At 39.1% G+C, this 23,023-nt stretch overlaps 2 long non-coding RNA genes across 2 annotated transcripts in view; one reads left to right on the forward strand and one right to left on the reverse strand.

The window, feature by feature from the left end:
* Positions 1-377: 377 nt before the first annotated feature.
* LOC144185713 (uncharacterized) overlaps positions 378-23,023 on the reverse strand; it is a 34,650-nt gene continuing 12,004 nt past the window's right edge. Inside the window, exons 3-4 of the long non-coding RNA XR_013324806.1 lie at positions 17,415-17,489; positions 378-628 (exon numbers count right to left, since the gene is read on the reverse strand). This is a non-coding gene — a long non-coding RNA (uncharacterized LOC144185713). The remainder of the gene's footprint in view (positions 629-17,414; positions 17,490-23,023) is intronic.
* On the forward strand, positions 8,512-22,514 carry LOC144185745 (uncharacterized). Its single transcript, XR_013324810.1, has 3 exons — positions 8,512-8,602; positions 15,805-15,874; positions 22,340-22,514. It is a non-coding gene; the product is annotated as an uncharacterized LOC144185745 (long non-coding RNA).

A 23,023-nucleotide genomic window follows, 5' to 3' on the forward strand; every position in this document is an offset into this window, starting at 1 on the left:
ACACTGTACAAAAGAATGCTATGGGACACATAAAAAAGGATCCACAGTAGTGAAGTCTACAACAACTCTTGTTTGTAGCCTTGACATTGTTGATCCTATGAGGCACTAATGCCCCAAATTAGAGTAGATGAATGGGCCACTCTGTCGGTCATGACAAGGGGGTTCTCTTGCCATCTTGTCTCTTCCTTTTCATCTTGTTCCCTTTGGTGAATCCCCAGTCCAAATGTTTTCCCCTTTCTTCCTGTTTCCATTTCAGCCCATCAAAAGCAAGGTAAACATGTGTCCAAATTCTGTGGCCTCAGCTTCAATATATACTATGTTATTTGAGGACAGACTAGAGGTTTACTAAGAAAAAAAAACACCTATGCACTCAAACTAACATAACATAATGGTAGAGAAGTATACAGAAATGTACAACATGCACAAAACCCCAAGCACATCTGTTGGAGAAACATGTATACCCATAGTGTAAAGGTCTATTTGATGTTCTGTTTGAAGCCAAATTCATTTTATCACTCCATGTAGTGTTCAATTTCCAAGGTTTTGAAAGTCCATGGCTTTCATCTGTTAAACCTAGTCTACTGAAGTAGTGGAACTTCCAAAGAACCAGAGGCCTGATAGGTAACATCTAGATCAAGGACATCAATCAGAGTAAATATTTAACTTTATATTGGACTATTGGATAAAAAGATAGAATGATAATGACATACACAAATCAAGATTGGTCTGAAGGTTGAGTATACTTAGCTCTTTTTTCCCCCCTAAAATTTTCACTTCCATTTTGAGCACATATTTGATTAACTATTTGGCAGGATTTCAAGCAATTTCATCCTCCATTTTCACAAGTGGAGTTGGTTGACACTCGAGTCAGGACTAACTGCGGGCTTCCCTTTGGGATCCTTCACTCATTCAGCATTTCCATCATCCCATTAGGTTGACCATCAGCTAACATAACTGCTTCCTGTTTCTCTAAGACACCTTCATCTTCTTGTCTAATTCACTTGCTCGATAATGCTCTTGCAAGAGGAGGTAGTGGATTCCTTCCATTTACAAATGCTTACACTTAAACTAACTGTAACTGAAGCAAATATGCGGAAAATGGCAGTGCATCACTTTCTAAATTTCATCCATTCTACAGAGCATGAGTACTCAATGGAGATTTGAAGCTATTTGAAGCAAAGTCCAAAGCTGTAATTGACGTTAGAATGCCTCAGTATGAGGCCTAAGTAATGAAAGTAAACAGTTATCGTCATAATACTTGTGAAATTGGATTCCAAGGATGCAATCTTATTTTTTTTACCCACTCTCTCTTCAGAGCTTCAAGTTCTCAAATGAATATATCTGATATTCTGAACCTTGCAGCCCATTAAAACTAAGACAATTTCTTGAAAATGACATAAAACTATGCTGATACCACAGAAATTACATGGTCAAAGACAACTTACTACAAATGAGAAAAAGCATTGACAGACTTTCACATTTTATCTGATTTGTCTATCTTTTTGGCAAGTAGAATATCTATTCATTTATGGACTTTTCGTATTCCATCGAAATTTGATTGGCCAATGTGACTACTTTTTGAACAACAAGCTAATCAATACAATTTGTGATACATTTGAGTGTAGTTTGCCAGCATTATTTTCCTTTAGAACTCCTGTATTGACAGGATGTTTCATACGACTACAATAATGATGAAGTCCCAGTGCTAATGTGCAGTACACATGTGCTTAAAGCTGTCAAAATGTGCAAATATGGCAATATCGGTAAAATTACATGGATGTAGTTCCTCCATGTAGGGTATAAATGATGTCCGATATTACGAGATGATGCCGCTGTTGAAGAACTAGTCAATGGAGAGGGCAGGGAAAGGCAATGGAGCGTAGTAATGTGTAATCTTACTACTCAATGGACTGTGCCCAGCAACGGGCCTCTGAATGCTGGAGGTGTCAGGGAGATAAATAGCAAAGTGTCCCCCTCGAAAAACATGATTAATACCCCGCCTGGTGACGCTGCTGAAGATGAAGTGGGAGCAGCTGGCTCAGGCAGCATAGGCACGCAGGGAGAGGTGGGAGGGGGTACGCCAGCGCAATAGAGCAGAGAGGGCAAAGAGTAGGACACACTGGCAGCTAGGGGATAGGAAGGCAAGGCAAGGGCAACTCAGGCCACTGCAGTCACAGGGACTCTCATATCCCCTCATTTGGCCTTGGACAGTGCTTCATTTGTTTTGCCATTCTTTTGTCATAGTTTAGGCTATGTGTATACACGGAAATGTCAAACTTCCGTAAGGTCATGCCAGTACATAATGAATCAGAAAATGTGAAGATGGCAAAAGCCAAAGTATGTTACAGTTCATGTTAATAGTCATAGTTCAGTATACTCATTTTGTGAATGTCACACTCTAGAGACTGGATCAAGTATCCTACACTATTTATGTATTTTATAAGCATTTGTCATTTGGGTATTTACATTAATCTTGTGCTAAGTGTTGCGTTAGTGGAAGATTGTTATCTGCTTTGGAAGATTCTGTACAATTATGTCACCCCATGGAAATCCCGTCATTCTAATCTTTTATTACTGTAAGACTCAGTCACTTATATATACTATAATTTGTCCAATCATTGAAATCTCCGTATAATTTGATAATTGCATACCTGACTGCAAATTGTTTTAGTGAACATTTACTAGTACAGTAAAGAGTTATTGGGCTGGGTTTGTTGTCTGTAAATATGTCGAGGGGTGGGCTACTTTTTCATGGTTTAGGGGCCCCAACCCTCCCCTCACACAATTAACTTTTCCACTGTAATGAGATGATTGATATGCTAGAAGTGTGGGCTTTAAGGAGATATTAATCATTCCCTCTGGTAATTTTAATCATGCGTTCCATCATCCCCAGCTGCTGAGGATCACCTTCCTAGCAAACAAAGGGCAGCCACACCACTTGCATAGTCATTCTGTTCTAGTTTAACTTTATTTTATGCTGGTTCCTCCCATCTGTTCACACAAGCCTCCACAGCCCACGTTTCACGTACACAGGCTGGGGAATCAGCGTGTGGGTGGGTGATTTTTTACGATTGTGTGTGCGTGCTCACGTTAGTGTATTGTACATGCGTAAAGTTTAGGAAAATAGGGATCTTTTGAAATGGTAATTGTCCAGGTCCGTGACAATTTGGTACAGTGCCACCAGCCACCTCCACATTGAACACGTACAGTGAAAGAACACATGCACCAACACATTCCTAAGACACGTACACAAGAAAATATAAACACACTTACGTACCACATGGTGTGGGCAATATGTCAGAGAAAAGCATAACTTGGCATTTGAACCATTCACAATGTTTAGTCAGTATAAATAAATGACTTGGAAATTGTTGCTCCCCCTGACTAGCTTCAAATTCTTGATTCTTCCATGTTTCTATGGCTAGGGCTACAGCCTCAATTTGTTAAGCGTATTTCACACTTCACATCTGCACTGTGTCATTGTCACGGTCATTACACAACAAGTAAGCGTCAACCTTTGATTTCTGTGTAACACAGGGGAAAGGGGCACATTTCACATTAGCAATAAGTAAAAAGCAGATAATTAATAATACATTGTATTTTTCCTGGCATCATCTTGCTCCACCCACATTATATGGCATAGGCATAAAATTAATTATTCATTTCCCACCTGTTTAGGAAAGTGGTACTGAAAGTTTGTTGAATGTGTTGTGTTACTCACAAAAATGCTGGATTACAGTTTATACTTTTTTTCCAGACCTGTCGCCACAAATGAGGGGTTTTACAGTAATTGATATGATCTTAGGTAATAGTAATAATTAATGTAGTGACGCCAGTGTCAATGCTGTCTCTACGCAAACATGTCTTCCGCTTGACAAGTTTTGTTAATACTCTCTTAATCATAGACAATGTTAATGACACCCTGCTGACAGATATTCCATCACGGTTGGAGAGGTTTATGAAAGGTCTTGCCCTATTTAGTGCAGATTGATATTTTTTTGAAACCGTTGTAAACTAACTGCACGACTTGAGAAGATACATGCCCTAAATTCATATTTTGCTATAGAGACCTAGCAGTTGTTCTATCATAAACAAGGATAATACTACATAAAGGCTAGCCTTAACTGTTCTATGCATTGTATACATTTTACAGCAGGTAAAGTAAGTAAATATTAGTATATTTTTTGTGAGTGTCTGGTCAAAATTGGGTTGAAGTGTGTTTTATCGGCCTACATTTTAATCAAACATATGCCGGAGGTTTTATGTCTGAATATCAACATATTTTAAACTAACTTTCTTGATCTTATTTTTGTCTGGAAACAAGTTTATATCAAAACATTTTGACAGACTGGCATAGAAAGTAAGAATAACAAATGATTATAAATCCAGGAGCTATTATGTTCAATTTAGGTATTAATATTTGCATCAAAGATACATAGAGACCAGGCAATAAAAAAAGGAAACCTTTTTCTCCTCTGGTACAAAAGTGTTCATATTGATGTTTTTCTTAGTCGTCATTTAGACCTAATCTCAGTTCATAAGAATTTAAACAAAGAATAAAAGTACTACATGAGGTCCCACTCTTTTGATGGGAACACGCATCATTGTGATCCTTTTCTTTTTCTTGTTGATGAACTCAACACATTTCATGTTCCAACATGAGTTCTCACTTGTCACCAAGTTAAATCATCTTGGGATAAGTGAGAAGCTCTTTGCGGATGTTTTGTGATGGGATGCCTTTAAAAGAAAACATGACAACTGCTGCAGAGCCCCCATTATTACCCACCTTGCTTTTTCTTGGCACTTCTGATCCACCTCATGACTAAAAGACAATTAATTCTAATAATAAGGGCTTGAGCTGTCATTCCTCATTCTGGCGGGCCTCTTTTTCCATAGGGGCATGGGGCGGGCGTGTCGAGCCATGGATGTCTGTGGCACATATAAACCTCTGGCAGATGTTGAGTGAGCACCCCACTTTATCGCCATGTTTTCTTATGGCCTTCATAATTGTATGCAAATGTAAAGTACATAGCCATTATAAGACATGATGTAGACGTGATCTCTCTAGACAATAGATATAGGGATGTTAGAGGGTCAGTACTTTGACCAAAAACAATTATCAATAACTTTATCTTTTCCTGCAATGAGTAAACAGCAGGAGAACTTGTCAAAGTTCTGGATTTTTTTGGGTGAAGTTTTAAGAGAAACTTGAGATCCATGACCCATTACGTCACATAATTTTAAAGGGTTTCCGGGTAGAAAAAATGCTCTTGGCTAATATTCGTCTGAAAGCAGTGTGCATGTACAGCAATTCTTCCAAGCAGGAAGTTTTTACCACCACCCATCTCAAAACTCACAAAAATACACGATCTGGCCACAGCATTATTTATAACATGCCGCACAATTAGCTCATTGGATCCAGTCTGTCCGCCCTCAGAACTCAACTGGAAGAATTAATGGAATATCGCCAGAGCAGCATACACGGAGTGCCTTTTTCTGTTTTAAAATGTGTGAAATGTGGCCGTGCCACTTGAATCATACGCTACAGCCCTCTTTTTTTTTCAAGCTCCATGTTAGAGGGCAGGCATATTAATCACATTCAAAGCCACTAATGCTAACAATCACTCAACACAGTGGGGCCAGCCTCTCCATCTCAGGAGACAGGAAGATTTTGTCCTGAAGCCTGCTGTGCCATCCTGCTAGGTCACCTCATTCAGAGTAAATAAATAAATACAAAACAGAAAAATTATGTATATATATTTTACTCATTGTAATTGAATCCTTTAATTATTGTGATTTGTTGCTGTCCTGTTGGAATTAGATTCCTTAAATCTGTGGGGAGCCCAAGTGGGCTCTTAAAATAATGGAAAATTGTATTTTTGCTGTGTTAATATTTAAGATTTTTTTTGTTGTTGTCATTTTGCCTAGATAAACCTCATTCACTAATATTGGCAGAGCTGAGTGTACTACATTACACAGAACCATTTTGAAGTCCTTTTAAATATAGAAACTAAGAAAAAGGCATCACATTTTTGCTATGACAGTGTTGAAATGAAGCGCATATTTGTCATTCGAGTGATATTTCACAACATATGCCGAGCAGTCAAGTTTTGAGAGCTAAACAGCTGTGTGGTTCAACAGAGAGGAAGCTTCCTACTGAGCTGCAGTGATCTCTCCCAGAGTGTCATCCGCCAGCAGCGTGAGGAAGAAGCCACTTCTTTGGATTCCCGCCGCATTGAACGGCAATATCAAGCTGACAAGTGTCACTTGCACAAATTAATAAGCATCCTGCCCAATCAGTTTCCTCTCATGAGAAATATGTAAATGGTAACGTATACATACTACCACTCATAGTGGATAAGAGCATCTGAGAAGCCTGCAGACTTTTCAGTTTTCCGCCTTATTTCATTATATTTATATCATTTATAGGACGCAGAAGGAACATCGTTCAAACCACATCCCTTGTATTCAAGGCAGCTTTCTAAAAGGTATCGGTCTTTGCTATTAGTGTTGCACTTGAAGAGTCAAAGTAGTACACTGTGGGTATATGTTAAAGGGAAAAAGTGAAAGGAAAAACACAACAAAATGTAAAACATTTGTTGTTGGAGCCGTGTTGGAAGTCACTTGGATGATTTTATGGCCCCAGGGAGGGCCAACGCTGAAAATGCTCTCTGACCATGAAATGGCCTTTCCCAGTAATGGTGCTTAATGGCTATGTGGTACTGAGGTTGGGAAGACATGAACATGTTGACTGATACGGAGGAAGAGTATGATGTTGGTTTTACTCTCTATACATTCATTGCCTTGAATATAAGTATTTGCCCTTTCTAAAATTGTTTTTTTCCCAACTTCGGACAGATCGAAATTGATCAGCAAACAAAAATGTTGTTTCATATGTTGGAGAGATGAAACTATTCAACACTATGTGGCTATTTGGCCATCTGTTTCTAATCACATGCAACATATTTCTTCAAAATGACTGAAAACTAAAATGCAATATACTTAATAGATATAGATAGAGATGGAGGTAGATGTAGAGGTGGGGGTAGAGGTAGAGGTAGAGGTAGAGGTAGAGATAGAGATAGAGATAGAGATAGAGATAGAGATAGAGATAGAGATAGAGATAGAGATAGAGATAGAGATAGAGATAGAGATAGAGATAGAGATAGAGATAGAGATAGAGATAGAGATAGAGATGTACTATTACAATGATCATTTAGTTCTTTATTTAGGATTTCATGTATGAAATCCTAAATAAAGAACTAAACCATCATTGTAATATCTATTTTCATAGAGATGACCTATTTACACCACAATGTGTATCTTTCTACCATTTTGCCCTTTGACATTGCGCCCAGTGAACCACCAATGACGGAACTCATTATATTGCCCGCTCTCGTTTACCACTCAAAGTGCTCCCATCTGGCATATTGCCCTCATGGCCGCAAGGTTTCACTAGGGAAATATCCAAAGAGCAAAACCCAGGGGCAACACATTGCTAGCAGGACCTAGACAAAGCGCTGGCATATCGAGGATTAAGCTTGGCCCAAGGAGGTTACTATCTGAAGGCCGTCTAACAATATACCATGTGACATTATTAAGGTGATCCATGTATCATAGGCTTAAAGTGTCTCTTTTAAAGGTCATGATTAGCAGACAAGACATCTAGGCCCAGTGAATATGATGGTTGGGGCTTCTCTATGGTTGTTATCGGTTCCTTTTTAATAATTTATAAAATGTGCTGCCTTATAGTGGTAGATTAAGTGGAAAAATAATGAAATATCTCCCTAAAATATTATCCGTAACCTTGGTTTCTTACTGTTTACCTACACAGAATTCTTATAGGCTATTTGACCGGTTACCGGCTATATCGCCCCTGGGACTATTTGACCGGTTACCGGCTAAGGAGCCACTGCCAAAGGAAAATCCTTGTGGAAAGACACTCTCTCCAGTAATATTGGTGATATCTGACGACTGGATCAATCTATTTATTTTTGGTAATGACCATGTATGGTAAGCCTTTTTCCCTTAAAATAAGTATTAAGTATATATACAAGTATTGAGTTGGGATTCATTGGTCCAAATCTATTAATATGTACCTCCAAAGTAGCCAAGACAAGAGTAGTTGTGTTATGTTATGGCGATACTGTGTATGAACATAAAGTGATTGATGTCTCGGTCTTCCTAATCACACATTTGATGATAAGTAATGTTGAGTCATCTTCTGTAACGGCGATGGTGAGAAAAGGCAAAGACAACCGAGGGTTAAGCTGCAAACATATCCTGACAACTCTTGTCTGAGGAAGCACTATCCAGCTCAATGACAAGTTAAATATGGGGTCGGCTCTCAGTCATTCATCAATGAACATGTCTTTTCGTCATTTGAATTTGGAGCGCTTGGCAATATTAACCTTCATAACCCCCTAAGTTGCATTGGACAGCCTGGCACTGCCTTAGACTGACAGGCACAGTATTGGAGTAACTCTTGGGCGTCACTCTAATAAATGCTTTCAGGCACTTAGAGACATGGATGAAGTGTTACCACCATGACGACTGGCAAGTGAAGAGCTCTTAAAGAAAGTCATGACTACTTTTTGCAATTGTAAGTACAGTCAACACCAACTAACCACTCAATTCAAGGTAACTTTGAAACACTTGACACACTTGCTGTTTCGGTCATAAGGCTTAAATAGGTTCTACAGGGTGGATTTGGTAAAGACGTAAACAACAACAACAAAAAAACACAGGACATTGATTTACTGCATTTTTACTGCTCCTAAGTGAGACTGAGATCAAGTTGCGTCAATTTGAAACCCCACACACAAGCCACTTCCTCCTATGTGATTTCCCACATCCTATACTAATGGACATTTATGACTTTAGAAAAATAATATTAGTTGGCCCAATTCAGAAGGTGTATTTGAGTAAAGTGTGCTTTTGTTATGGCTCTAGTGTTACCAGTATGGGAATACTTCATTTAACCAGTTGAGCATGAGAAGTGTCATGTGAATTAGATCGTATACATTAGTTTTGTCCATATTAACCACAATTTTCCACCTTGTAGCTGTAGAGTAATTGGTAGAACTGGTCATCTACTAACCAAGTATATTTGGGATCTTGTCAGTCACATTCTCTAATAAATAACAAATCTTATTCCATGAGTTTTATGTCTAATTCAGAGGTAAATACTTCTAAAAAGAAATATTGATGTAAAAGTAAAATATTTTCACTCAACTACTAAACTTTGCTTAACTATTCCAACACTTTTGGAGAGTACATTAACATAAAATTACTTTTTTCCGTCATTCTAAATGAATAACTGAAGGTACTTTTCAATGCCTTGGTTTAAAATGGCTATGCTCATCTACCTGCCAAAGATGGATAATAATCCTGGAAATTACTCCCTTTGGAGAGAGAAATTAACCTGGATTTCCATATCAAAGCATTATGAATCGAGCCTTTTTCCCTGCCATGCCGCTCCGTTTAAAGGAAGCTAGTGTGTGGAAGTAGCCCGCAGTGATGTGCGAGCTGTACACGGCGCCTTTCTTATACAAGAGCAACGCGGCAACAGAGGAAATCAGCAGCTTTGCGCTGCAGCAAAGAATGAGATCACTGGGCTTTCTGCGCAAGGTCAACTCTGAGGCGAGGAGCGGCGCGTTTAAAATTCAGTCCCATCCTCGCTGAGCACTTGAAAGACACAGTGCCAGCCGAGGGAACCTGCTCGCTATTATGCAAAGAAGCTACAGACTTAAAGTAAATACGTAATCTTAATGAATGCTGGGATCTGTGGAGGTGGGGTGATGAGAGGAGGCTCACTCGGGGTTGGGGGGGGGCCCACCCGAGTCAAGTAGAAGAGGGCTAGACACGCATGGTGAATAATCCCGCGTGTCAACAAGAAGCAACTCGCTCCGTCTTTCTCAAATGTGTGCATGTTTACAGCGAGGTGTGAGTAAAGTTCAAAGGTTTGTCGACATGTGACTCATTTTCCCGCAGAAATAGGTGCCAGATTCCAAAGAATAACTTTCCTTTTGAGACCTTGTTCTATCACCAAGTAAACAAATAACATCTGCATGTAATTACCAATGGTAAGAGAGAGGTTTGTAGTACATCAACAGATGCTAATTGGAACTAATAGGAAATTATTGCTGTTGTTTTTTAGTGTGCAGCAGTATGTTCATCATTGGGAACAACACGAGTTGTTTATTTCCTTTCCCTGTGGTGACCTATGTCATTGTCCTGGATGATCTCTGAAGCACAGACTTAAAGCAAAACGACAGCCATTACATGACATGTCACACAACGTAGGGGTCTCGTTCTGGCCCGCTGCCTGCTGGCTGTGTCCTTTGCTTTGCCCACTTGGCTTTGCGAGACGGCCAGGACATCGAGCTTGACACATCAGAACCGCTGCTCTCTCTCAGTGCCCCCTTTCATTCGTGCCATAACCGAGTCAAAGCCCGCGGAGTCAGAACTGTCCAGAGACCCGGGTACTACCGGGTTAGACTGGGCCAAGATCTGATCAAGCCTGGAGGAGAGGGTCATCTTCTTCCATGACTTCCACTTGCTATGATCTCTGAACCGATTCAAAAAAAAAGTCTCGGTGACTAGATTTGAGCAGACAATCCCCCCACCCCACCCTTGAAAGCTGCCTTTGGTTTGGCTTGTGTAGCCCGGAATTGGAAGAGCGAGGTCAGGCAAGAAGAAGCCCCAGCACAGGCATAGAAAAAAAAAGGGGGAGGGAGTGGGGACATGGGGCCGATAGCATTGCTTTAGGTGCAGATGGCACACTGTTTTATGTGTGGGCTCAATGGAATATGTCAGCCAAGCTACTGCAGGCATTTAACATGGGAAGATCACACAAAACATTGTCAACCGAAATCCAATGCTTCATTAGCAAAGGTCATTTTCGTTAAAATGAATGCCTAATAGACAGCCAAGTTGGCCGTACCATGAAAGTACATTAAAAGACAATGTGAGCTACACTTATTGTATAGTTGATAAAATCAAGCATGGTATGTATAGTTACTCAATGAACTAATTTTTTGCAGGAACCAAACACTTTATCATGGAATTTGATATCTATGTATTTTTTTACACTACATTTTATGATAAGTAATCTATCCAGTTGTAGTGTAACTGCAGGCAATCCATTTTGATAAATTTTGCATTTAAAAGCCAACCACCATACTAAATATTGTCATTGGAAATATAACATTACAACATCAAACTTTGCTATATTTGGATAAGGAAGAAAAAATATCAAATCAATTTACGATGTTAATCCCTTGATGCTCTTTGAAGTGAGTTTTTGAGGCTGGTCGAAATAAATAAATATTAAACGTGGAATTTATCCACAGTATGGAGGTCTACTATAGCTGAATATACACAAAACTGGCTTCCCCTAATTGTCAATGTTTTGTTAACTAAATTGTCCAATTTTGTGAATGTCTGACTTGCCTGTTTCCCCAAAATATTTCATGCCACCTACAAACTTATATTTCGGAGAATATTGATTGATAAATGTACAACGTTTGATTCTATATGGTGTTTTAGTTGCATTTCCTCAGATTGGGATGATACGATGGAGTAAGACAATGAGCTCAAGGGGCCTCGACTGGAGCAACCCCGAAAAACCAATGAGGGTTAGAGGTCAGCCGAGAGGAAGCAAAGATCCAAGTCCGGTCCCATTGTGCGACATGTTCCCTTCGCCCGTTCACCCCGAAGGCTTAGTGTCAGTGTTAACACTTCAAACGCTCAATATCTTCACAAAACACAAAGGACACAAGCGCCGCTCTATCCACATCGTTTCCTCCAGGAAAGGCAGATATGGATCCTTCCAAAGGTCAGCGCTAGCTGAAGTTTCAATGATTAAGTGCAGCTTTGTTGTTTGACTTTTTTGCTGAAGCAAAATCTACTTTTAGGTGCAAATCACTTTGTTTACGTCAGCATTATAAGAACCGAGTAGAATTTTTTTTTCTATATGTCAATGCTATCTTGCAAGGGTTTGTCATTTTTACTGAATTTGATAAGATTTTTTATTCTATTTTTTTTTATTAACACTGAACTAAAATGTCAATGAGGCGATGGGAAGTATGAATAATATTCAATGTGAAGGAAGAATAAAATTCAATTGCAATTCAAGCATTTGCATTAAATTGGAGTACAAAATTTCCACTGATAATAGATGAGACTTTAGTTTATACGTTGGCACATTTATAAAATCATAGAACAGCCCACAGACTGTTTTCAAGCTATTGTCCCAAAACTTTAATCTGAATTTAACGCAGTGCAAGGTGATTCAACAATCAATGTGTTGTAGACCTTGTTTTTAGCATGCTGTGCGCTCAGAAGAGATCTCCACTTTCCCAGGAATTGTTCCCACTGCCCATGTGATGATAAAACACGTTATTTTATGGGTCGTCGATTACTCACCGCATTCTGATCTTGGCACGGCACGAGCTAGCCCGAGGATGCCATATTTGTGGCGCGCTTCAGAATTAAATCTCTTTTTTTTCAATTTTACCTGTAACTGCAGAGTATGGAGGGAAAAAAAATATAGCAGAACCTCAAAAGAGCGGTGAATGAATATGTAATTGTTTGTTCAAGGGTGTTTTTGCACAGTGTGAGACCTTACCATGTAGAATGCTCTGCAGGCAGTCTCTTGAGGGAAGGTCTCATTTTCTACCTCCCGCCGTGAAATATTCAGCCGGGGCCGACAATAATACAGGAGCTGTTTCAAGGCTTAGTACTTTTCAAATATGCTGGCAATAATGGACGGAGCACTAAATGAAGCGCTGCCCTCTCATAGCAAAAGGGGGACGCAGAGGTTTTGAGTCCACAGCCAGAGTTTCGCATAATACTAATGACGGTTGAAGTGCCGTCTACATATAGAGCACGGTGTCACGATTAGTTGGTACTGAGGATGAGCCTCTGAAATGCATCCAACATTTTTCCCTTTAGTTATTCACGGTCTGTTTGGTTTTGAAGACAAACAATACACACAATTGAAGATGAATTAAATACCTACATTTCACCAGTGAATGCCAAAAACGATACCCCCCCATGTTATTCTATCTGAACGTGAACACAGGGAGTGAGAAAAGAGCGTAAACTCAAGAGTACGCACAATAAATGCAGCATGGGCGAAATAAAGATTGCTATAAGAAGGCTTTGTTGAAAGGATTCAAGGGTTTAACAATCCCACATCCTCTCAGGCTGTCCTTCATCTCCAATAATCAAGCTTGGCCACAGAATATCCCTCAGGATGGAGGAAAAACCATGTCTGCTTCGCTCTCCTCTTTAAACCAACAGACTTGGGGTTTTCTCTTGAAGTTTTATGTCACGTTTATGGCTTCAAACGGCGCAGACGCAGCAGACGGCCATGTCTTTAAAGTCAGATAACTCTATTCATTTTTGAGGTTTTTTTTGTTCTACGTTAGCATCAAATAAAATAAAAGGCATGGCACGCGCGTATGATGCAACGACAATTCAGTGGCACTCCGAACTGCAAAAAGGTAGCCAGCTGCAGCAAAACTTTTAATATCTGGAAAAAGCACAACAGAAATATCCATACGTATCACCCAAAACTATTTTTATGGATATATTACCCTATGTTGACATCTCAGTTTGAAGAAATGTATATAAAGCAGATCCAAGAAAACATTTCAATAATTTACAATATAATAAATTGCATCAATTGCATTTTTTTCAGTTTCAATTTTTAACAAATATCATTTTTTTGTGGGCTTGAAATTGTGGTTTAATTTTTTAAGTGTTCTACATTGCACTTAAGACATATTAAGGTTAATTCATAATCAAGGAAATGCCATGTGAAAGAAAATAGTTTATTGTGTACTTCGCAATTTAAATTAAAAAATATTTTGCCAAAATAAAAAAAATAAGATTCTCACACATTAAAATAAAATAAAGAGATGTTTGACTTGAAATATTTACTTTAATAGTGTAATAGTATTATGTTTTATTATATCAGATGTCAAAGTTTGGAAAATAACTAAAGCAATGTATAAATTATAGATTTAATCTCTAATTTCATGATGGGTATTTTTAATTTTGCAGCTATTTTTTAATTAGTAAAATATATACATTTTAAATGGACAGTACCAATACAACTCAACACACCTTTTCCTTCATCTGGTACTTTTAGGTGCACCTGTTTTGTACTAAGTCTAGCTGTCTGTATTGCAATAAAATCCCATTACCTTTCTATATATTGTACACTTGGGGGCGCTGCAGGCCACCATTTGTCTGTCTCTCTATCTTGAGAGATAACGGGCCAATGGGCAGTTATTGGCCCTTGGTGTCAGTGACAAGGCTGGGTGCGTGTGTGTTGTAGTGCATCTGTGTGTTTGTGTGTGCGTTCGTGTGTGTGTTTGTGTGTCTGTCGGGGGGCTTTGGTCGGTGCAGCAGGACATTTGGCAGGATGATACGCCATGGTCCGTGTCACAATCGATAGAAAATTAAACACAGAGAAAACAAGAGCGTGACCCCGAAATAGTTCTTAGAACCAACAATTTGCCGGTGATCACGTCACCTAACTGTCATATAGCTACAACCTGTAATGTTTGGGGTGGTGAAAATCGTCCAGCTGGAAGCATTGTGTCCCCCCGATCCCACCCAACACCCACTTTCGTTTGACGCCTTTGTGTGAGCCCTGTACGCCTTGCCTGTTAATAGCTCGTATGGTTGAAGGTCAGCTTACTCCTCTAATGAGCTGTAGAGTGGATTTGGATCAGCAATTTAAAGCAAGGAATATCAGATTCGGATGCTTACTGGCTGTAGGGTTGGTTGTGCAGACAAGATTTGTGTCAAAATGGTGGATTTACAAAAATATGTTTCATTGGTTCTGAAATTTGTTTTTTATTCCTTGGGGACTGTGCTTGAATATCAAATATTTACCAAAAATGTGTTGTATCCTTAAAAAATGACATGACTAAAACTTTTTCTATACTCGATGTATCAGTCCTTTATACTCAGGCCAAAGGAAAATAAAATCAAGAATGCCTAAAACATTTTGTAACTTCATAAGTTAATTAGGGCATTCTAGCATGAATACTAAAATACAATTTTTCCTTGGAACCAAAAGGAGTATTTGCCCTGTTTTAGCAATAAATACTTTTTAAAAAATCAAGAAATAAGATACATTTCGGGCTTTTACTGAAATTTATCAAGATAACTATTAATTTTGCAAATAGTGTAGCATCAAAATTTAAAGTGAAGACTGTAGTGATGACATGACAGAGATGGTAAAAAGTATATAAGTAAAGGAATAGTTATGCATGTATACTTTCTACACTTCTAAAGCTGTCAGGTGTCCAAGAAAATGTGGCGGTGCATGAGTTGATAATTCTCTGAACACACACATTTACGTCTTGAGTTCCTGCAGGGTTTAGTTTGTAGGGTTCCGTTGAAGGAAAAATAAAAACATCGCAGGGAATGGGCCTACAGCCCACTGGGATGATTTCTAGGGTGGGACCCAAACAGATGGAAACAAGCGGAAATAGGTGAAGACGAGGTCAGTCTGCGCAACGGCGATAAAGCTGTGGGCAGCGCTTGTAGCAATGTTTTAAAAGTTAACTGGAGAAAACAGCTTGTGTGGTCAGAGTAAACTTATAGGAACATATTGGAGCATTTTTTTCGCCTCCTGCTTTTGTCTCAATTGCCACAGGCAGAAGAAGCTGATACCAAATGTTGGGGAGAAAATGTCAGGACTGTGATGAATCTTGCAAGTAGGATTTTCGGTTGTCCCCTTTTTCTGATAAAACTCAGATTCTTTTTTTCTTTTTTTAGTTTTCTCTTCAACTGAGACATAGGAAGTGGATGAACCCGCTTTCCTAAGTGGCATGGGACAACGTAGCAGGTAATTATTAAACACTTGGAACGTTGTAATTTGGAGTTAAATGTTCAAAGTCACTTGCTAAATGATCACTCTTAATGCAGCTCAATTTCTGAAATACAATATTTTTCCTTTTAGAAATTGTTGGTTTTACATTTTACTTGAGCTTTATTTTATGGTTAACATATTCTTACATTTAGATGACAGGTAAATGATCATTTCTGTATAATGAGCACAGGTTATCTGTATATATAGTTTGGTTTTGGACCTGGAAATCAACTAGTATCAAGGAAAAAGGAATATTTCTAAGACTGCAGCATAAAAAGGGGAGAGATCACGCAGGGTGGGGCAGTGTGCCTCAGCTGGTTCACCTGGCCATTAGTTAACGCTTCATAATGCGTGTAGTGATTTGCCACCCTATTGTTCAGCCCCCAACACAAACACACACACACACACACACACACACACACACACACACACTACCAATTGCTTCAAAAAACACGCGCACAAGAGCCACTGCCTCGCCAGATTAACAGAGAGCCCCCTAATGGAGTAATTACACAAAGCCAAACATCTATTTTTCACCTGTGCTTTGCCATTATTCTCTGTCTCCCTACAGCCACTCTATTGGAAGTCACTTACGCTCCTTACAATGACTTATCATTGACTGCCATTTAGACGTTCCTGAGCAATTTGTCTTTCGCAAGCCAGCCTGGCCGCTATGAACAATCTTTCACCCTCTACTATATGAAACATTCATGGGAGAAAAATGGGAAGAGAAATGCTCCACAAACAGATAGCACTGAGTGCCTTAACAGATACTATAAAGGTGACAGACAAGGAAAACAAGGTAGTCATCCTGGCCAGAACAAACACCTCAGGGACCAGAAAGAGAGGGAAAAAAAACAACAACTCTACAGCACAAATGTGTTAAATGTGCTGTGGCTGTGCGGCTGGTGTTGCCAGTTACCAAATCTAGTTCCAAACAAACTAGAATTCGTTTCCCTTTTATAAAGCACTAGAACCATAGGAACATTCCAGAGCATGTCTTTAATTGTAGATGAATTCTAAATGAAGCTATTAATAGATGGGTAACACAAAATGTTCGAGTGTCTAGAATTGTGGCTTTTAGTGTTAGTTTGTAGATAATTTTCTTGATTTGCCTTAAGTAGTGTGTATGATGTATTACTGCATGTTTAATTCTGATTTGCTTTTTGGGAATTCTAGAATGGTGTCCTTGACCTGCAGTTATTTATGTTCCATCGTTTGGTTACTAATAAGAGTTACACATCAAACTACTTTTTTGGTTGGACCGTTTCTATAGGCTGTATAATATCATCCGGCACTCAAGGTTTTACGTTTATAGTTGCAATGCTGATGGATTGTTTATCCACAACTCCCCGGGTATACGACGTTGGCCGAAAGGGTTAATCACATACTTAACTGGAAGTGTGGGGCTTGTGGGGTGTTGTCTGATTAGCCCCTCTCAATGCTTAACACAATGACAGATAACCACGATTCTTTTTCTTGGACTGATAATCAGGACAACTTAAACATTTCTCACCAGTTCTGGGTGAGACCATTAATCCTCCAGCGATGGTGCTGATATGTGGCGACTTCAGAGTAATGGCCTTGTCACCTTCGAAAAGTGAGTGAAAATGTAAGCAATTAAAAAATGACGACAGTTACTTTTCATCTGCAGCTTGTCATGTCTATCTATTGTGTATTGTTTTAAACCCGGGTGATTTTAAATATTAAAATTGATGTTCCCCATATTGTCAGTAAGAATGACACAATCAAATCGATAAAAATGGATGTAGGCAGAAGCAATTCATTATTAATTTGTTTAAATCCTCCCCCAAGAATGTCACCATACAATGTTGCAAAATTTATCAAAATTATTATTTTAAAATATTTTTCAAATCTATTTATACCATATCATACAAACCTTAAGCTATGCTAAATACGAATAAATGAACATATCTAATTTTACTATAGTTTAATGAATATTATTCAAGTATTAACAGTTGCGAATTAAGGCTTTGAACATTTGAGCCCTGCAAATGTTACATTTTTATTATTATGTATAATAACACAAAACTTAAATGTATGAATGGATGAATAAAGAAATAAAAACTGACCATGTGAAACCAGGTGTGTCCAATTCTCAACCCCTGTTTCTATCAAACGGGGTCTGGCCCCCGAGTTTAAAATCCCCTCCAAAGCCCGTTTTGGCTGCTCTTTGTTTGGCTCATTGGCATTCTGACCCCATGCTTTGGGGACTTTGAACTCAAATCTTTGGGTAGCCATATTGCTTCTTTAAACACATTATCAGCAGAGTTGGACTTTAAGAATATCTCTATAATCATCTTAGGGTTTTAGACCAGTGTGGCAACGTCATCAAAGTCTTCCTGGGTCCTTTCAGTGACATAAGTCACTGTAAAGACAGTGACATATACACAAATATAATAGTGGCTGTGACATATACACAAATATAATAGTGGCTAGTCATTTGTGAGCCATATATTTAGAACTAGATCAACTTAAAATTGAAATAGAGCACATTACTCCCTGTTCAAGTTCAATATTTTAACTAATTATTTTTTAATGTAAATAATAATACATTTGATGTGTTAGTGTTTACTGAAGTAGATATGGACTTTCTTAATAGTGTGTTCCTTGTATTTACTGATAATGTGACAACAAACAAAAGCAGCAGAATTAATAGTGCGTTTCAGGCAATGTTAGATGTTCATATTTAGCCAAATGATACAAAACTCTTTGGATATGTTACCATTGTGCCAGATGCTTGGCAGAACATCACTTGGGATAAATAAATCCCAACGTCTGTTGTCTATGGGTTTGAGACTCCAGGCTGTCATTAACTGCAAAAGATTTGCAACAAGGTAATAAAAAGTGACAATTTGATTAACGTTTGTGGAGAGCTGGAATGCTGTCAATGTCCCAATTTTTATGTAGCTGGCTGTATAAAAGGACTGTATAGATTGTTAAGGTGTAAATAACCTTTAATGATGATACAGTACGGTATTTGCCAACATCACAGTCTGCACAAAATGGAAAGAATGCAAATGTAAATTCTAACAGTTGGATTGTCAGTCATCTCTTAGCTGATAAAAGGATTGTATTCAAATGTACATCAGATAGCTACATTCATGTCTCAACTGACTGCTTTTAAAAAAAAATGCCACAGTGCATAGACTAATTGAGGAACCTCTGGAGTAGTTGATGGTTTGTAACAAGAACATCTTTGGATGAAGTAGTTTGAAGTTGTGATCACAAAGGCCTGTCTTTCTGGGGAGCACTTTTCAGAAAATGTTTGCGCATGTGATTGCACAGTGGTCTATTTTTGCCCCCTCGGCTCTTTTTAAAGCTCCTCAATCTCATCAGCCTCCGCCTGTGATTGCGGTTTGGCACCTTGAGTCACATTGTCTTCATCTGGAAATATTTCAGCAGCATTTGAGGAGATGAGGGATAAAGGAGGAGAGGGTAAAAACACACCCTGTTGTGTGAATCCGAGAGAAGGCCTTGAACCCTGCCATTCATCCCTTTCACTTCATCAGCTGAGTCTAATTGCCAGAGAGGACAGAATACCCATGGCCCAATTGTTCTTTATCCTCTTTGGAGCCTCTGAGGCATGAAAAGCGAAAGGCCTGCTTTTGATCTTTTTTGTTAGTTTTTTTTCCCCTTCTTCTATCATCCCCTACGATCCTCTCCCTGAGAGTGGGACACTCCTTTTCAGCCAATGCCCCCTTCTTCATCCACACTAAATAATTATCAAGCTCTGCTTCATCAAATAATGGTGGATCTGGGAGGCCACGATAGGGAAGGCCAGAGGTCCAGAGGGGTGGCCGCTAGGACGCCGTGGCGCTCCCCACCTCATCTGAGTGATGCTTCTTAGTGGTGACTACCTTTATATACCTTGACCCCCGGTTTTCGTATGCCGGTCCTAATGAGACCCTCTCATGCGTCCCTAGCAATGGAGGTCTCGCTCCGACCGAGTTGGAAGGCCAAAGTACAATAAGACGCAGTACTGTGCTCAAACAAGAGCGCATCTGTGCTATCTTATTAACGGCTTGGAAAGGAGCTCATGCTTTTCAACGTCCTATAGGCTCTACGAGCAAGTCGATTGACACCTACTTGTCCCTTGCAGTCAACACTTTTGAGTCAGCAAGTAGGCACAACTGAGCGCTCTTTTTAAATAATTATTTGTCCAGTATTTACTGATTAAACTTGTTTGAAATCCTTGGGCTGAAGAACTGATGAATGAATATTTTTTGCTTTGTTGAGATGAAAAACGCTTTGTAACTGCAGAAATGATGAGCAATGTCGAAACCTTCCTTCAATACCTCTCCCGACAAAAGCAAACGCTACTCAAAAGAATGCAGTGAGTCCAACGTCTTTCCTAATGCGCAATTGCTTTCTTCGTGAAACAGAATCACAAGCATGCAGATGCCTGCCTGCTGATTTTTCTTTCAGAAATGCTCTTTGACATTTTCTTTATCTACTTCACACCAAACTTGGGCCTTGGTACTTCACCAATACTCAAAAATGTGTCAGCTTGTGCCCATTAAAATGGACCCTCAGTGATTAATCAAATAACATTTGATCCCAAAAAATATGTAAAACCGCAACTGAACTGACTCGCAAATTGTGACAGCAGAACATGTAACAAGGAGTTGAGCAAAGTGACAAACAAAAACAGAAGTAACCGTACCAAAAACCTTAAAGCAATCATGTTAAGCACACCTAACATCTGAGCACTGTGCCAGAACAAAGCCGAGCTGCTGTCGGCACATTGATCCACTCCTAAAGGTGTGCACACTAGCACACACACACACATCTTTAGCTCTCTGATTGCTCCGGCGTCCAGCTTTCTCTCCTCAACATCCCACCCCAGGCATCTAACTCTCCTCTCTGACTGTTCTCTCAAATGTACTCATTGATCTGGCCTACTTTGCTGGAGTTAACTCACTGATAAAACCGGACCAGTTGTTTCCAACAGTATGCATGTTTTAATGGCTCGTCACGGTCGTCGTTGGTTGAAGGAAACATTTTTACAAACGTTATTTGGACACCGGTAGACATCTTGACTCTAAAACCCTGCCAACTACTGAGGCTGTCTCACATTTTATGGTAGACAGAAAGTATGAAACTAAAATATACCCTCATCATATTGAGTCCTTACTCTTGGTACAAGCAAGACATACACATACACACACACAAAGCTTTGGCCCTTGTGTGGTAAAGTTTTGGGTCCAATTCCAAGTTTGTATTACCAACATGCTTAATTCATTGTCTGACCATAAATGTCCATGGGGATGTCATGTATTTCATCAACTACCTGTAGACTCTTGTTCTTCTCTAAATACCAAAATGGCTAAGACTAAATCAATAATGCCTCTGCTGACTAAGTACTGGACGTAATATTTTCCTCATTTGCCATGAGAAGTAATAATCCACAAAGAGACCAGATATTCGATACTTGATTAATATGCACTTACTTTTGCCTGGTATTGTTATCTTTCCAAAGTCTAGAGCTTGACTTTTAATTAAGCTTATCAGTTTTCCCCATTATCTAACTAGAATAAATATCAGTTAAGATGACATTTTTATCAGCAAAAGAGGAATGAATTGTGTATTTGAAATGATTATGAAACTATTTTTCCTAAAATATTCAAAAAAGAAAGTGTCTCTTGTGAGTGATTAAACTGTATACCAGTTTGAGTACATTTTTTAAACATCTTTAGTGCTGTCATGTTCACAGCATTCCATGTGGGAGGGTCTGCTGATAAGCGAGCCATCTGTAGTGGGCTGCCGAATGACATGCTGTAAAGCGAGATTTGAGGGTGTGGAGAGACTTGACTTGACAAATGTTGGCACATAATGAGACAGAAGGGAGTAAAAAAAAGCAGAAGTCTGTCCAGAGATAAACAATTAGATTTGTCCCAGAGGTAAAGGCCAGGCAAGGCAAGGATCTCAGACTAACAAAATCAATATGGCTTCCAGTAAGAAAGGCTCTGGGTGAGCGAGATGATGTTATAATTCCTCCACAGATAAACACAAACGTAATGGGAAACAATTTTGACTCATTAAAAAATCATTGTTTTCTAGCATGAAAATGTACTGGTCCAGTTATAGGTTTTGTCCATTATTTCATTAAATCAGTAGTTAGAACCACAGCAACCATTGTCATTTTAGTTAAGACCAAGTGTCTCACAAGGAAGCATTTTTGGCAATCTTCTACTAAATCAACCCTTCCAGTCTTCCACAACAAATGGCCACTAACACACAGTCGCCAGATATATTGTACTATTTTCAGGGGACAGCTTTTTGAAAAATGCTTTCACACCCCAGACCCATAATGGAACATGGCCTGTAGAAGGACTTGTCAGTCCCTATGGGATATGTACCCTTCGGAGGCTGATCCAGGCATGCAGATCTAATTTAACATTTCACCACTTCTCCCAGCAGACTTCAGATGCTAGTACTTCCAGGACACAGGCAGACTCACTGTGGAATTCAAGAAGTCGACAACACAAGATGGTCACTCCATTTTTTGGGGGCGCCGATATGCAGACTCCTTCAAGCTGGGCCTTCGGTCCCAAAGGGGCAAGTCCTTGCTTGTCACCTTATTTGCATGGCTGACACCACAACCCCTTTGGGCTTGTAGCTACCTTGGCCTGGAGTAGCAGGGGTAAGACCTAGCGATCACTTGGGATCTGGGGGTTTGGAGGAATGGGTCCGATGACTATTGTCAACTTCCCAATCTGTCATCTCAGTCAAAGGAATAAAAATGGAAATCTCAAAATCAGTTTGGGATTTTGGATGGGTCTTTGTTAACTAAAAATGTATACGTACTTTGCTCTTTGTTGTAATATAATGCATTTAAAAAATGCCCTTTCCACAACAAGTAAATAATTTCACTTTTTCCCTCAATTATTCTATATAGAAATTGATTTGCTCAAAATTTTAAGAAAAATGTAAAGAAATTGCAATGGATAGGCCTTTTATGTACCAGAATATACTCAAAGTCAAATGAGTGTGTAATTTTAAGGAAATATGCCAACTACAAAGCATATTTGAATACCACACAAAAAGAGACAAATGGAAGGTACAAGGGAAAATGTGTCATATCACAGGTGGCATGCATAT

This window comes from Stigmatopora nigra, chromosome 2 (genome assembly GCF_051989575.1).
Source record: "Stigmatopora nigra isolate UIUO_SnigA chromosome 2, RoL_Snig_1.1, whole genome shotgun sequence".
Lineage (NCBI taxonomy): Eukaryota > Metazoa > Chordata > Actinopteri > Syngnathiformes > Syngnathidae > Stigmatopora > Stigmatopora nigra.